Here is a 16,795-nt window from a genome sequence, read left to right on the forward strand (position 1 = left end):
TGTACGGCAGTCATCGTGTAGCTGACAGTCGTTTAACTGGTCAAAGCCTTTCTCTTCGTGTATAGACACAGAAATTTTAAAAACTGACTGGTCGTCCTTACGTCATTTCTGTTGGATAAATTTCGTAAGGAAATGCTGTTGGTGTTAGGTGGACCGAGTATTGCGTACGGAGTCTGTATTGATTTGGATTAGTCGTCTGCCAGGGACGCGACTGAATAGGCGTCCTTTACGCGGTGATGGAATTAGACAGAGCTGCTAGAATGTAGCGCTGTATAGAGCAGAGGTTCTCAAAATATGGAGAAACATTTTCAACATCCTTTGCTTGATTGAGGCAGTCATCAGAACGAAGTGTCGTTCTGCGTTGTATCCCGAAGGATGGTGATGGGATACAGGAGCGTAGACCAAGAGGAAGTGCGTTGATATTCAAGTCCACTTGTAGCAACACAGTAGAGATATATATTGAATTAAAGCTACACCAGTTTACAGTATCTCGAGTCAGAAAACTATGAAGGCGTAATTTATAACAGTTATAATTACTCTTCGCTAATAAAAATTGCAGTTTTGTCGACTTTCAGTTTATTCTGTGTATAGTAATATAAAATATCGTCAAATTGAGTACCTGATCTATTTTCCTAATCAATGAAACTGAAGCTTTACAAGTGCAAGGAAACCGAAATTTGAGTCTATCGTGAGTCACTGCAGTCTGATTCACATCTCTAGATACTCTTTATACAAAAACACAGTTAATATTAAGTCTCACCGCTACTAAATCTTCCGAAATAATTCATTCCCTTCCTAAGAGGTTTCATAACTTAACTTTTTGTGTGGTCTTTGAAATGTAAAAAGTAAGCATCATTAACCCCATGAAGCCGTAGGTCGTCTGAATAATATTTAAGAATCCAGTCCGTACCGCGAAGAAAACACAACTCTTCACCATTACGAAGATCAACTGGTTAACGCTGTTTAAGGAAATGATCGCTGTTTATAGCGAGAATCATAGAAAAGCCATAAATATAAAAGGCATCATAATTAAAGCACTTGGTACATACGTTGAAGTAAACTTTCAGAATTGAACTACTTGGTATTTAGTATTCTCTGTTGAAGGCTTAATGTACCGTTTACATGCCTTTTTCTTTATCAGTATTACTTCGCCCCACTCGCTTGTAAATAATCTTCTTGAATCTCTTTCCCTAAGTGTTCTCAAGTTCGGATTGTCTTACAGAGTGAGAAACGAAGTATTACGCCTGTCTAAATCATCAAGAAATATTATAGGACTGTTAACTTAGTTGAAGCATCTCTCTCTCTGTCTGTCTGTGTTTTTAATAAGTTCCGAAGATTAGGATGGGTTGACACTCAGGTTACAGTAAATTGGTTCATCGATTCTCGACAGATTCTGACGAATTTAGGACCGCGTTCAGGTGTGGGTTGCTCTAAAATCCAGCCGTTCCTCAGCTCGAATATTTGTTGCGCCATTGAACATTGTCTCGAGAATAATAGCAAAACTTGAAGAAGTCGCTGTTTCCAGCACTTCGTGTCCCATTTGATAGGTTGAACACGTGTACGTGTTCAGTACGAGAAAGAAATTGCTGCCGTGTTTGAAAACATGTTTTAAGCTGGAAGAAACCAGCAGATAGTCTCAATAAATGCACTGCGTGAATGGAATTCTTAGGAATATTACACATTCTCCAACTTTGTCGCATTGCTCATATCACGTGTAACCATGGATTAAATTCCTTGTATAATCGAATTCAGACAAATAATTATCTTTTTCTGTTATTTCGTGTCATGAACTGTTGACCTTGGTTGAAAGAGTGCGTCTTAATGCACTTCCATAAAATTCTCCGCTGTTCGTGGAGACGCCGTCAAAAATTTATGCAGTACTTGAAAGAATTGGTACAATGGCGGCGTGACCTGTTGATTTGACCCTAGGGATCCGTGTAATGTTTGCCCAAGTGCATGGTAACAAATTAAACATGTCTGTGCGCACGGGCGTGATATCGAAAGTCAATTTTGGAGCTACCTGCCTTGTCCAATGCCTAATACATTCAGAATTTGTTGTCCTAGATGCATGCAAGTTTAAATTTATGGATATTCTTAATCGTGGCTTTGTACTTTTAATACATAAATTAATAACGAGGGTCATGGCTGATAGTACCAATGGAAGGTAACAGATAGTGACATACAGTTAATATCGAATTTGACGAAAATCGGTCTGTGTAATGTTAGAAACGAAGAGTATTGACTGCGAATGGTTGTTTGGAAATGGGGGGCACGTTTTGACCTTAAGGTCGTATCGCAAGGCCGGTATCCATCCGATATTCCAGCAAGCTTCTGGTAGCGTCGGACACCATCGTACATATACGTGCGTTCGACTGTGAGTTATACAGTAGCTGTGCATGGTCCCAGATCAAAATAACCCTTTAAAGCAAATATTATTATTATTATATGTCCAAATTTCTGTAATAATCAGTGAGACTTTATTTTCTATTTTTATCGTATGCGTGTATGGCATTATTAATTATTTTAGAAAGAATTTATTTTATTGAAATGACACCAGATGCCGTACAACTTTTTTTTTAAATTTTACATGCTTTGCCATCGATATGACCATCAAAGGTAGTCTTGCGAATTTCTGAGGTGGGAGTTAGAAGCTAACAATAGGCTCAGCCAGTCAAATTATCCGCCTTGAATGGAAAGTTCAGCGTAGTGTTCACAAAATCCCGTCACTGGTGTCTTTCCTGAGCTATATTAATCCATTTCGCAACCTTGAAAAGTATTTTCGTAAGAACAATTTTAATATTATCCTCCCAGTTACACCTAATGTTGTAGAATGTAACATTAATGCTCACCAATCTTTAGCCCTGAGGATGGAAGAAATATGTTCCTCGGAAATATTTGTTACTCGACATGATACTTGAACGAATAATATCTGATTTCTTTAAATCCGGGTTGTATGAGTCATTACATCCAGACTCTATATCCTCTGCAATATGTCAATTTTAAAAGAGATTATTCTTGTTTAATGTTTCACGGACTAATCACATTTCTGTTCCTTGTTTGAGTCTCTCATATCTTTGTAAACTTTTCCGCATAAAATGATTATTATCCAATTTCTTTTAAATCGAATATTGAAAAATTACACCCGTATCTGTTTTGTCAGAGCATGGGATTATGAACGTGTGGACGTCATTCTCTGTTCCGTAATACTTCGTTACTGGTCAGATGTTTACCGCAGGTCGCAGTAACCCCGTACCCGTTTAACCGTTGAGCACACTGGCTAGAACCTGGTGCTGTTGGAATGTCTTGGTGTAGATAGAAATCACTGTCTTCCTTTGATGTAATGGTCCCTCATCGCGCACGTAGTCTGTTAGGGTTAGTTCCACAGATCAGGAGTGTTGGGTAAGTAAACATACAAGAAATAAATATTGAGTTGTCCTACTCGATAGGTTTCGGGTTCGAATCTCTCCCCGTCGACAGACAATCGTTAGAGATCTTTCTCGTGCTTTTTAGTATTCTGAAGCATATTTTAAGACACATTAAATGTAGACAGCTATCGCTTTATTCAATGTAATTTGAAGTTCATCTTTTAGAAGAATCCTGCCATCTTATGGGGTGTAACGGACAAAATTTTAAGACTAATAAATTGCCCGCTAATAATGACGGCAAAAATGTAAAGTAGTAAACAATAATAATCATAATAATTATCCGATTAGACCCAACATCTCTTAGCAGCGTTACCATGGCAACGGTTATTTATAAATGTTATCCCTTAAGGTCCAAAATCACTTGGGAGCAAATAATCATAACCGAAGAATGTTTTATGAATGTCTTTTGTGATGTTGCGTCATCACAAGGGCCCACCATCATCGCTGTTATGATGGAGGTAGCAATATCACTTCCTAAACGTCGGTAAACTTAATCATCACAATCACCACAATTTACGCGCAGATTGAAGATGTAAGGCACAAATTTCTATCTTGCGAGGCCGAGGCGTAGTGTCGGGACAGATAATACCCGCATCCCCCCCCCCCCGAAGCTGCTTTTAATGAGTGCTTTTTCTATAATTAGTCTAGCATTTCAGAAAAGAGTGTGTTATGTTTAGGAGATAACTTTCAACCAAGCTGTTTGTATGTTCTAATCAAAATAACGTTGACCATGAATTTAGAATCTTTTGTCTTCTAGTCTGATAAATAAAAGTTGTAAATATTAATGAACAACACACTGTAATGTTTAAATTTGGTTTGCTATCATCGTAATTAATGTTAATAAACTGTTAAATGACGTCCTATGAAATGAATAGCAGTACATTGCCACGTTAAAATAAGTTTTGATAAACGTTCAACGCTGAATAACAATTAAATCTACCATGTACTTCAATTTTCAGTAAATCTAATTTCAAAACCGCAAAGTGTATTAATGGATTTCGTATAATTCCGAAAATAATATTTTCTTAAACAGCATTAACCAACTGATGTTTGTAAAGAAGAAGGATGGTATTTGCTTTGAGGTATGGTCACGTGAGATCGTCGATGACACCAACGTTTCCCAGAAAGATAATGTGTCGATTCTCACATCTTCAGTCCTGAATTCTCATAGAGTTTGTTTCTGAGAAACTTTGGAATTTAGCAAGACGTCTACAAGGCACCAAAACTTATAAGAACATAATTATCCTCATCGCCGTAAAACTCTCAAATCTGAGATGGAAAGAGTATTTTACCAGGACGCTGGCATCTACTTAGGAGTCCACATGGCGCCAAAATCCATATTTACATCCGTGCACTTGCGACCTTCTGCCAAAAGAGACCAAGGGAGACTCTCAGAACCAAAATACTACATGTCAGCTTGCAGTTTATATATTGATTTGAATGTTTTATTACGATCTGCACTGAAGATCGTTGCAGGATTTTGGAACGTGATTTATATTCAAATGTGGTGTCTTGAGAATGTAACAAGAGCTTATATCCGAGTTCCCTTTCTTATTTAGCTTTCCCGAAATATCATCTTAATATAAATGTGCTTTTGTATCGTGTTGCCGGTTTAATTTAAAGCCGCCATGGACAATCTAGAAGATGCAGACGTCATGCCTGAAATTATGTTCCGGCATCGAACTCGAAATTTATGTGAGTAAGCTGAGATATTATTTTCTGCTATACATAATTTGTTCTGGAATTTTCCCACCCACTTTCAACCAGAACTCTCATTGCCAACATAATAAATGCCAGTTTGCTCTTTAACTATGAAATTCTACAATATTTTACCAAATCTCACTCCAGGATTCTGGAAGCCGGTTCATTCGAGCACCTTGGGTGTTGGAAAAGTAACACGTAGATTAAACCGAACTTCTTTATATTTGTCTATCCTCATTTTATGGTTTTCAAGGTCATCTTAATGTCCATGTCCTTGCAGGTTTCAACAGTAGCCGTCATGGACCGTGTGGTTTTGTAGCTGGTGCATCCAAAAGCTGCTAATTTTGAGCTCAAAGACTTATGAGAATATACGGAGGTAATTCTTCTGTTATATTTCAATTATTCTAATATCTCGCACTCATCGTGTGCCAGAGATCTCAGAACCAACGTGCTTGACTCCAGATTGATATTTCAGTATAGAATCGAGTAATTTATTACTACCAACACTAATGTTTACTGAGGGATATTGGGAGCTGTCTTATTTTTGCATCTGGAATTTTGGAAAATTAACACGAATTTAAAAACCAGTGACAATAATATATATATATATATATATATATATATATATATATATATATACTTGTTTTCCAGAATATGCTTGTATCCTGCAGCCGTCATGTACCGCCAGGTGGTGTATCCGGTACTTCCAGACGCTACTTACATCATCCAACAGGAGCTGCGTGATATGATGTGGCAGTACTGAGTTCGAAACTCATGGACTACTATTTTCAATTACCTTCCGATACTGCCCATCAGTTCAATTTCAGTGCCCGTAAATATCGGCATATCTTTTGAAATCATTGGTCTGACTCTTTTTGCAATTCAAAATGGTCTGAAAGAAGGAGATGCTTCGTCAGCTTCTAGGTCAGCAGTAACAACCACGTGACATTTAATTAAGGTTTCCGCGGCGGTCAGGATAATCGTGAAGTCTGTTACGCCATTCAACACGAGACGCCGAAAATGGACTCGTGTGAGTACAATGAGAAATTATATTCCATTAATATGAATAATATGGAGCTTCAGACCCTACATATAAATTCTTGTCATTATATGGGACATTCTGTCTTGTTTCAGGGGAAAGGCGAGTGAATCTTCGTGGTTCCGAAACTCAGAGGAGGATCTTCATGGCATTTTCACCCGCGCGGTTGTGTCCTGTTGCGTCTACACGCTCCGGGGAACCCGGAGTTCCGCAGTCGCTTCCACCCGGACGCCGCACTCTTGTCGTGTTTTATTGACAACTTTACGTCGGCGGTCATCTCTCCGGCATATTTCGTTTCTGCCATCTTTGCTGGTGAGTGAAACGAATTACTTTAATTTTAAATTAACACACGACTAACGTCTGGGGTGCAGGGGTTAAACTCCTTCCAATGTTCCTTAATTTTGAGTCTCCAATAAATATTTTGCTTGTTTCCATCCCTTGAGCAAAATGAATCCAGATTCTTTCTATTTACTCTTTTTCTTCTTTCTTTTCTTCTTTTTCGCCTTCTTCCTACCCTCAGAGGATAGACGGGTTAGAGTAGAGTTGTAGCTGCATGCATTCTTAACCACTAACAACATCATCGACCCTGCAGTCCAGCCGCTGCGCTGCAACGGAATATCAGCGGAATCCAGCAAAGACGCAGTTAGTTTGCCCACAATATTAGAAATGTTGAGGGTGTGAGGTCACAGACCATGCGTTAAGTTGCAGTGGTGGGCTTCGGAAATTCACGTAGAAGATTTCCGGATTTTGAAAAGTGGGGATTTTCTCTTTTGATGATCTGAGTAACGGCTAGCTTTTCAAGTTAAGTAATTTTGAGGTGACTTAAGCGTCTGCTAACACAAACTATAAAGCGGGGAAGATTTTCAATTTGGAAAATTTCATGGGGCTGAAAACTACATTATCGTTGTTTATTTACATAGCTTTGCCCTTAGATTACAATCATATTGCAGGACAGACGTACAGTCCAAATTTGACCACCTCTGACGTAGACAAAGTTCATTCAGTGAAAGTAATTGAGAAATGATTGAAATTTTGTAATATCGTAGGCATCGGTACTTGGACATTAAAGTGTGGATTGATGGGAGATTGACACTGAAATTAGGGACGAGACGTAGTGGACAACGAAATCACATGCAAATTAAGTGTGAATAAAATAATACAGGCTTTTGGAAGCCGAAATAAGTGAAACGCCAGCCACTGAGATTTTAAATGAAGTTTTCAGATTGTTTTATGTTCAAGATGTTATTTAATAAATAAATAAATAAATAACTTGTACTTTTATTTTTTCCGATTGTAGAAACATCGAAAACTGTAACACTTGCTTGTATACCTCTGTTTTCATCTCCCTTTATAACAGGTAGAAGAACGACATATGTCACTATTTCGTCTTTAAATTTTCGCATATGAGTTGACTTCCGATGAGATCAGATTTTAACAGCAGCTAAAATTTCCATGACTTGTTACATTATAATTATTAATTATATATTAGCGTACTAGCAAATTAAAGTGTGCATTGATGGCAAACCAAAAGTTCTCAATTGGATTTAAATCTAGCGAGTATGACGGCAAAAATACAACTTTGCATCCGACACTTTCTATTAATTCCCTTGTTCTTTCAGACTTATGAAAGCTCGCATTGTCAAGTCATTTGCAAAGAACGTCGCTCATATTATATATAAATCAAATAATACAGAAGTCATAGAGAGCCTCCCCCCCCCCCCCCCCAAAAAAGACGTCAACTCAAATTGCTCATTGCTTTGTGAATGGAGGTAGCGCGTAGCTCTGAAACGTGAGTGAACTTGTAGCAGACGACACGAGAAACAACGGACGATTGCCATGTCCAGCGACGACGTCATCTGAGAAACCTCCAGTTCATCGCTGGTGGGTGAAATTTATCTCTTCAATGTTGCAGTAGTCGTAGTAGTTTGTAGCTTAGTTTTTGCCAGTATCCCGTAGTTGAGAGGTTTTATCTAATGAAGTCCTTATTTCCATCCTTGAAGGAAAACAAATTGCAAATCTTCATCATCTCGCTCTTTCTCATCATCTTATTACTTACACGTGATAGACTAATTTCTTTTTAAAGATAAGTTGCGTCCGTGTTTAATTACGCACTACGGCATGAAGGCGTATGGGTTATTGAAGGTTTAGGTACGTGCATCTTTAACAGCTAGCTAGATGGAGATACGTGGACAGCATCACGTTCCAGCCGGTTTTACCCGAAGGAAAAATTCACGGTATCTTCTGTGTATATTATTGAATTGGACCGAACTTGATTGTGTCGCTGTCGGTAGTTGAACCGCGGACTTGCAGATTGTCCCGAAATAAAATATTAATCGTGGTAAAAATCGGGGATGACTTAGAAATTACAAGTGAACACGGATTTTGAGTCTGAAAACCCGAAGGGAAGACATAAAATTGGATGTGAAGATAATAAGAGTGTCTGGTAACAGCTGCTGTGAACATGGGAATGAACATCGGTAGACATAATTTGTAGATTTATGTCTATATTATAGTTTAATTTTAAATTTTTGACAAGTATGTAGTGAAGGAGGATAATTATGGGAATCGTGTCAGATACTAATCAGGTATGTTGAACTCGACGCCGAAAACACGCGGTTTACGTCGTGCAAGACACGGCTTATTTATGCGTCGCGTTGGTAGAATCGCAGTCAATACAGGTCGACTGGGGGAATGCCTCACGCGTCATCGTTAGTGGCTTACGTCGTACTAAGCGGGTTACAGACAGACGTAATTTTTAACATTCAGGGATATTGTAGAACTCTCGAATTTGTGACTATTTACAAACGTAAGTATCTGGCGATGTAAAAATGTTCTGTTTCTGCGTGCTCAGTTTTCGTCGTGATGTGGACGTCGGTAAACAGGTCACCCGAGGACGACTGTCGTTGAAAGGAAATCGCTGTAGAAAAAAATGGAATCGATATTAATTCGTAGAATCGAACTTGGGCTGTGAAGGTGATGAACCGGATTTTATTAACAGAGCGACCACGAGTTAATTGCTATTAATAAGCACGGTAAGGACAGTAATTTGAAGACAATGGTTAATGAGTTGTAGCTTCGCACTTTGTACTGTCAGCATCAGGGAGAGGAGAGGTAGGTCAGGGTGTCGATGACGCACGTGTGAGATGAGAAATTTTTAGTCGAATAGAGCTTGGGATAATTATGTTTACATCATAATGTAAGTTGAAGAAATAGCACGTAAACAAGTGAAATGTGTTCATTTTTGTCTTGGTAGGGCTCGGATAATAACGCAGACTTTTAAAGGAACGTATCGAATTCGGTAGAAAATGTTTTCTTCGTAACTGAAATCTAGAAGAAATGTTATACGTTAAGTGTTTGGGATGTCAAATGAATACAACCCATTCCGTGAATGATTTTTGGATCTTAGGCGTACGTGATTCTGTTCAGGTGCCAGGCGCTCAGACAATGAACGAATTGTCTGCGTTTTCAGAAACATGAACGTCCTTTGTCGTTCTTAAAACACCGAGCTTTCTTAGTCACTGCTTTTACAAAATCAAGACGATCGTCATCAAGATACAGGACATAAATTTTAATTCAACATTGTCAGTTTGATTTTCAAGGTGAATTAAATATTTTTGAGAAATATGTTGTATGCATTTTCCACGGTCGTATGTTCTTGTCATCAGGATTGTTTTGCTCGTGCTAATAATATCTGGGGGCAGATTAGAAAATAATTACTTTTATCTCAAGTACTTTGTGTCTAAAGCAAGCATAGCCATGGCCAAGGCAGCTTTCGTCAAGAAGAGGATACTTCTCACTAGGAAGTTGGGCTTGGAGATGAAGAAGAAACTAGTGAAGTGTTACGTATGGAGCAGAGACTTGGACACTCAGGAAGAAGGAACAGAAATACCTGGAGAGTTTCGAAATGTGGTGTTGGAGAAGAATAGAGAAGATCAGGTGGACGGATCGAGTGACCAACGAAGAAGTATTGAGGAGAGTCAACGAGCAAAGAAACATTCTGCAGGCGATTACACGAAGGAAAGCTAACTGGCTGGGACATATTATGAAAAGGAATGGATTACTGAGTGATATCACCGAAGGCCAGGTTGAAGGAAAGCGAGGACTGGGAAGAAGATTGATACAGCTAACCGACGATCTGAAACAAGGAAAGAAGATGACGTTCCAGGAATTAAAACGAGAAGCTGAGAATAGGGAAAACTGGAGAGCTCTGTTTGGGCAGAGCAATGGACCTGTCGTAAGACAGAACACTGAATAAATAATAATAATAAAAACTTTGTGTCTGTTAGGTCTACATGTTCTGGTTGGGACCCTACTGAAAATTGTCTGTAATGTTTCGTGAGATAAGGCACGTGTTTGTTAGTCCTCGACGAAGCAACGAAGCTCAAGTTGAAGACGCATTGTCACTTGTCCGCGTTCGGTGTATTTATTCGTAGGTAATAACCTTATCAGCTCAAGTGAATGGTAACTAAATTCATGGAAATGGCATCCTCGTTCCCGTGCTCACAAGAGGCCTCATGAAGATTGAAATGCGTGTCTTCCGATAATAGTCGCGTAAGATTGATATTAATATTATCCTTGCATCTGCTCAAAGTTTTCGTATTGGTATTGGAACCGGTCGAATATGGCAGCTCGACGTAATGTGAGATATGTTTTGTTCCATTACTGGTGCATAATCGCGTACGTGTTATTCTGTAGAGCTATTAGGAACTTGGCCGATGTCGGAATTTTGTTAAGAGAGCTGCGAATCACGTGTTGTTTGCGGTGAATGAATTACGAGCGAGAGATAGTCGTTAGGTTTTTCGGTCGTTTGAATCATGGAAGGTGCGGGAGTACCCAAGACGAGCAGCCTGACGGGGGGCAACATTTCCGTCCAGCCTTAGGAAGCAAAACTTTATTTAGATCTGGGCCTCGCATGTGCTTTTCGATAAGTAGCGAGGAAATATGGCATTTTGTGAATTACTTATTTCCTGAATGTGTTGTAGTAGGGCTCAAGGTAGCAATCTGCAACCAGTCCCGGTGGCAAAGCGCTTGATACTCGAAGGTGATGATGTTGATTGGGTCGTTCTTTCGTATGCGATTACCGCGTTTTGGGTTAATGGTTTGTTTCATGGATATCATGAGAGACAGGTCGTCATTGTTGTGTGTGTGTGTGCGCGCGCCGTGTACTTGGGACAAAAATTCGAAAGTTCGGTTGTGTTTCTATGCTTGATGTAAAAGAAAAGTAATTTCTTACCTTGTAAAATGTGGATTATGTACATTTTTGAAGCTGAAAGTCCATTATTTTTATGATAGACGTGTAAAGGTAACGGCCCCTGCGTGTAGGGCGCGTTGCATCGCATGTATGAGTAGGAGCTATACTTTTTTCGTATGACAATAGTTTTTTGGCTACATGAGTGGATACACTTGAGTATGTGTGGAATACATTCTTGGTTTAAATATTTTAATTTCGTTAGTTAGAGAAAGAAGTTAACTATATTGTTAATATGATATGAATACAAATACTCATTAGATATGGGGTTTAGGTATTTTTAGAATTAGCTTCGAGGATGTAGGGAAATGCGATCCTTACTCATACAAAATTCGATGACAGACGGTTGTTCACTCAGGCCACAGAATAGTAGGAGGATAAAAGATTATCAGGCCGACTTTAGATATCTCGGTTTCTCTACCTATATAATCTATCTATTCTATCTATCTGCATGTCTGTCTCTCTCTCTGTCTCTCTCTCTCTCTATCTATCTATCTGTCTGTCTGTCTGTCTGCCTACCTATCTATATATCTATTTATCCGTTCATGTATTTACCAATCTATGTATCCATACGAAGATTAACCCAAACACGCACCCACCCACATCATGCATGTTTTGTAGCTCGTATTTTGTTGGGTAAGACAAAAATATGTCACATGACACAGACAATTTATGATATTTCAAATTGCAATTTATTGTGTCTTATGCTACTGTATGATGATGATGTATTCTGTTCCATGCCATGGTGTGTTGTATGCAAGTGCTTTGTTGTGTGTGTGTTATTTATACTTTATAAAGATGAATTCCATAAGACAAGGCATGGATGTAATTAAGCAACGACGTGCGTGATTCACACAAGACACCATCACTCTGAAGACACGGCAAGAGTACATTTACCTATGACTTACTATATATGGCCGAGACATTTTCATTTCTAGAACAAGGAACGGGTACACTTAGCGATGACGTACGAGATAAACACAAGGCAGTACCACTTAGGAATGTATTACGTGATTCACCCGCGATACTACTACTTCGAAGACAAGGGTGAGGTACATTTAGCAATTTCGTACGAGTTTCACACAAGACACTACCAATTCGAAGAGAAGGGAAGCGTGCGTTTAGTAATGACATAAGGGATTCACACAAGACACAGCGACCTTAGAAAACATTTAGCATGGTCCCAGTTACACTGATATGCATGTCTGAAGAAACACAGTACAACTTTCCACGTATTTCACTTAGGTACAGTGACTATTGATGTACGCGATTCTGTGAACACTCTTCCACTCTCGAAATGTTTTACTTACCTACAGTTACCAATTTTGAAAGTGTTTGATCGGACAGAGTAGCATGTGGAACACACTTTACCTAGGTACTGTTACAAAAGTGGTGCTTGGATATGTGAAGTCACTACAACATACAAGATATTTGCCATAGCCATATATATAGATATATATGATTTAGTGAACAGAGTTCCAGTTTCCTTGCATTTCACTTGCCTGTACCTAGGAATGATGCACATGAGACGATGAATAAAGTACCACTGTTTTGGAATTTTGTGTGGTATACATGATTGAAGTAAGACAATGCCACTTGATAATGACTTGACTTACGTATTTAGTTGTCGGTGATGTACATGACTCAGTGAACAGACTACTAGTTTCGAGGCATTTGACTTGGGTACAGTTACCAATGACCTAGAAGATTGAAGGAAGAAAAGGGTTAAGGGGAGTTATCAATGATGTACATGATTCACCACCACTAGTACGACTTCGAAGACAAGGCACGGGTGTATTTAACAGTGACGTGCGTGATTCAGAGAAGACAGTATCACTTCTAAGATGGGGCAGAGGCACAGTTATGAATGACGTACGAGATTTGCACAAGACAGTAGTACGACTTCGAAGACAAGGCACGGGTACATTTAGCGATGACTTACGAGATTCACCCGAGACACTACCTCTTCCAAGCCAAGGCAGGTGTGCGTTTAATGATGACATACGAGATTTGCACAAGAGAGTAGTACCACTTGGAAGACAACGCACGGCTGCATTTAGCGATGACTTACGAGATTCACCCGAGACACTACCTCTTCCAAGCCAAGGCAGGTGTGCGTTTAATGATGACATACGAGATTTGCACAAGACAGTAGACGACTTCGAAGACAAGGCAAGGGTGCATTTAGCGATGACTTACGAGATTCACCCGAGACACTACCTCTTCCAAGCCAAGGCAGGGGTGCGTTTAGTGATGACATACGAGATTTGCACAAGACAGTAGTACCACTTGGAAGACAAGGCACGGCTGCATTTAGCGATGACTTACGAGATTCACCCGAGACACTACCTCTTGCAAGCCAAGGCAGGGGTGCGTTTAATGATGACATACGAGATTTGCACAAGACAGTAGTACCACTTGGAAGACAAGGCACGGCTGCATTTAGCGATGACTTACGAGATTCACCCGAGACACTACCTCTTGCAAGCCAAGGCAGGGGTGCGTTTAATGATGACATACGAGATTTGCACAAGACAGTAGTACCACTTGGAAGACAAGGCACGGCTGCATTTAGCGATGACTTACGAGATTCACCCGAGACACTACCTCTTCCAAGCCAAGGCAGGGGTGCGTTTAATGATGACATACGAGATTTGCACAAGACAGTAGTACCACTTGGAAGACAAGGCACGGCTGCATTTAGCGATGACTTACGAGATTCACCCGAGACACTACCTCTTCCAAGCCAAGGCAGGTGTGCGTTTAATGATGACATACGAGATTTGCACAAGACAGTAGTACCACTTGGAAGACAAGGCACGGCTGCATTTAGCGATGACTTACGAGATTCACCCGAGACACTACCTCTTCCAAGCCAAGGCAGGTGTGCGTTTAATGATGACATACGAGATTTGCACAAGAGAGTAGTACGACTTCGAAGACAAGGCACGGGTGCATTTATCGATGACTTACGAGATTCACCCGAGACACTACCTCTTCCAAGCCAAGGCAGGTGTGCGTTTAATGATGACATACGAGATTTGCACAAGAGAGTAGTACCACTTGGAAGACAACGCACGGCTGCATTTAGCGATGACTTACGAGATTCACCCGAGACACTACCTCTTCCAAGCCAAGGCAGGTGTGCGTTTAATGATGACATACGAGATTTGCACAAGACAGTAGACGACTTCGAAGACAAGGCAAGGGTGCATTTAGCGATGACTTACGAGATTCACCCGAGACACTACCTCTTCCAAGCCAAGGCAGGGGTGCGTTTAGTGATGACATACGAGATTTGCACAAGACAGTAGTACCACTTGGAAGACAAGGCACGGCTGCATTTAGCGATGACTTACGAGATTCACCCGAGACACTACCTCTTGCAAGCCAAGGCAGGGGTGCGTTTAATGATGACATACGAGATTTGCACAAGACAGTAGTACCACTTGGAAGACAAGGCACGGCTGCATTTAGCGATGACTTACGAGATTCACCCGAGACACTACCTCTTGCAAGCCAAGGCAGGGGTGCGTTTAATGATGACATACGAGATTTGCACAAGACAGTAGTACCACTTGGAAGACAAGGCACGGCTGCATTTAGCGATGACTTACGAGATTCACCCGAGACACTACCTCTTGCAAGCCAAGGCAGGGGTGCGTTTAATGATGACATACGAGATTTGCACAAGACAGTAGTACCACTTGGAAGACAAGGCACGGCTGCATTTAGCGATGACTTACCTCAAACTGACATGAGTTTTGTCTCTCAGTTTCCTACAGATCGGGAGATATATGCCTTTGAAAAATTGACTTTCGAATAACCTTCAAAAATTAAAAGTTCTCTATCCTCCAAACCCTTGGACTTATATTTACGTGACTTTGACATGACGATGACATATATGTTACCACAAACTGACATGAGTTTTGTCTCTCAGTTTTCTACAGATCGGGAGTTATATACCTTTGAAAAATTAACTTTCGAATAACCTTCAAAAATTAAAAGTTCTCTCTCCTGCAAACTCTTGGACTTACATTGACGTGACTCTGACATGACGATGATATATATGCTACCACAAACTGACATGAGTTGTGTCTCTCAGGTTCCTACAGATCGGGTGATATATGCCTTTGAAAAAGTGACTTTCGAATAACCTTAAAAAATTAAAAGTTCTCTATCCTGCAAACCCTTGGACTTACATGGACGTGACTCTGACATGACGATGACATACATGTTACCTCAAACTGACATGAGTTGTGTCTCTCAGATTCCTGCAGATCGGCAGCTATATGCCTTTGAAATATTGAGTTTCGAATACCCCTGAAAAATTAAAAGTTTTCTATCCTCCAAACCCTTGGACTTACATTGACGTGACTTTGACATGACGATGACATATATGTTACCACAAATTGACATGAGTTTTGTCTCTGTTTCCTACAGATCTGGAGATATATACCTTTGAAAAATTGACTTTCGAATGACCTTCAAAAGTTAAAAGTTCTCTATCCTGCAAACCCTTGGACTTACATGGACGTGACTCTGACATGACGATGATATATACGTTACCTCAAACTGACATGAGTTGTGTCTCTCAGGTTCCTACAGATCGGGTGATATATGCCTTTGAAAAAGTGACTTTCGAATAACCTTAAAAAATTAAAAGTTCTCTATCCTGCAAACCCTTGGACTTACATTGACGTGACTTTGAAATGACGATGATATATACGTTACTTCAAAGTGACATGAGTTGTGTCTCTCAGATTCCAGCAGATCGGCAGCTATATGCCTTTGAAAAATTGAGTTTCGAATACCCCTGAAAAATAAAAGTTCTCTATCCTCCAAACCCTTGGACTTACATTGACGTGACTTTGACATGACGATGACATATATGTTACCACAAACTGACATGAGTTTTGTCTCTCAGTTTCCTACAGATCGGGAAGTATATACCTTTGAAAAATTAACTTTCGAATAACCTTCAAAACTTTAAAGTTCTCTATCCTCCAAACCCTTGGACTTACATTGACGTGATTCTGACATGGCGATGATATATACGTTACCTCAAACAGACATGAGTTGTGTCTCTCAGGTTCCTACAGATCGGGAGACGTATGCCTTTGAAAAATTGACTTTCGAATAACCTTCAAAAATTAAAAGTTCTCTATCCTCCAAACCCTTGGAATTATATTTACGTGACTTTGACATGACGATGACATATATGTTACCACAAACTGACATGAGTTTTGTCTCTCAGTTTTCTACAGATCGGGAGTTATATACCTTTGAAAAATTAACTTTCGAATAACCTTCAAAAATTAAAAGTTCTCTATCCTGCAAACTCTTGGACTTACATTGACGTGACTCTGACATGACGATGAT

The 16,795-nt window shown here is 39.8% G+C and overlaps 1 protein-coding gene across 5 annotated transcripts in view; it reads left to right on the forward strand.

Annotated features, from left to right (window-relative positions):
- Window positions 1-16,795, forward strand: part of LOC147874732 (uncharacterized) — a 206,041-nt gene that overhangs the window by 4,323 nt on the left and 184,923 nt on the right. For 2 of the 5 annotated variants that reach the window (XR_015533853.1, XR_015533852.1), the window contains exons 1-4: window positions 4,793-5,120; window positions 5,407-5,502; window positions 5,778-6,156; window positions 6,261-6,477. The exons of 2 other annotated variants lie outside the window; for them this stretch is intronic. The gene's annotated coding sequence lies outside the window, so the exon portion shown is untranslated. Of the gene's footprint in view, window positions 1-4,783; window positions 5,121-5,406; window positions 5,503-5,777; window positions 6,157-6,260; window positions 6,478-16,795 lie in introns of those variants that run through there. One more of the 5 variants, XM_087343801.1, reaches the window with a different exon arrangement.

The sequence above is a fragment of the Zootermopsis nevadensis genome, unplaced genomic scaffold, assembly GCF_977971745.1.
Source record: "Zootermopsis nevadensis isolate Lab colony 2312 unplaced genomic scaffold, Znev_1.0 Znev_ptg000006l, whole genome shotgun sequence".
NCBI lineage: Eukaryota > Metazoa > Arthropoda > Insecta > Blattodea > Termopsidae > Zootermopsis > Zootermopsis nevadensis.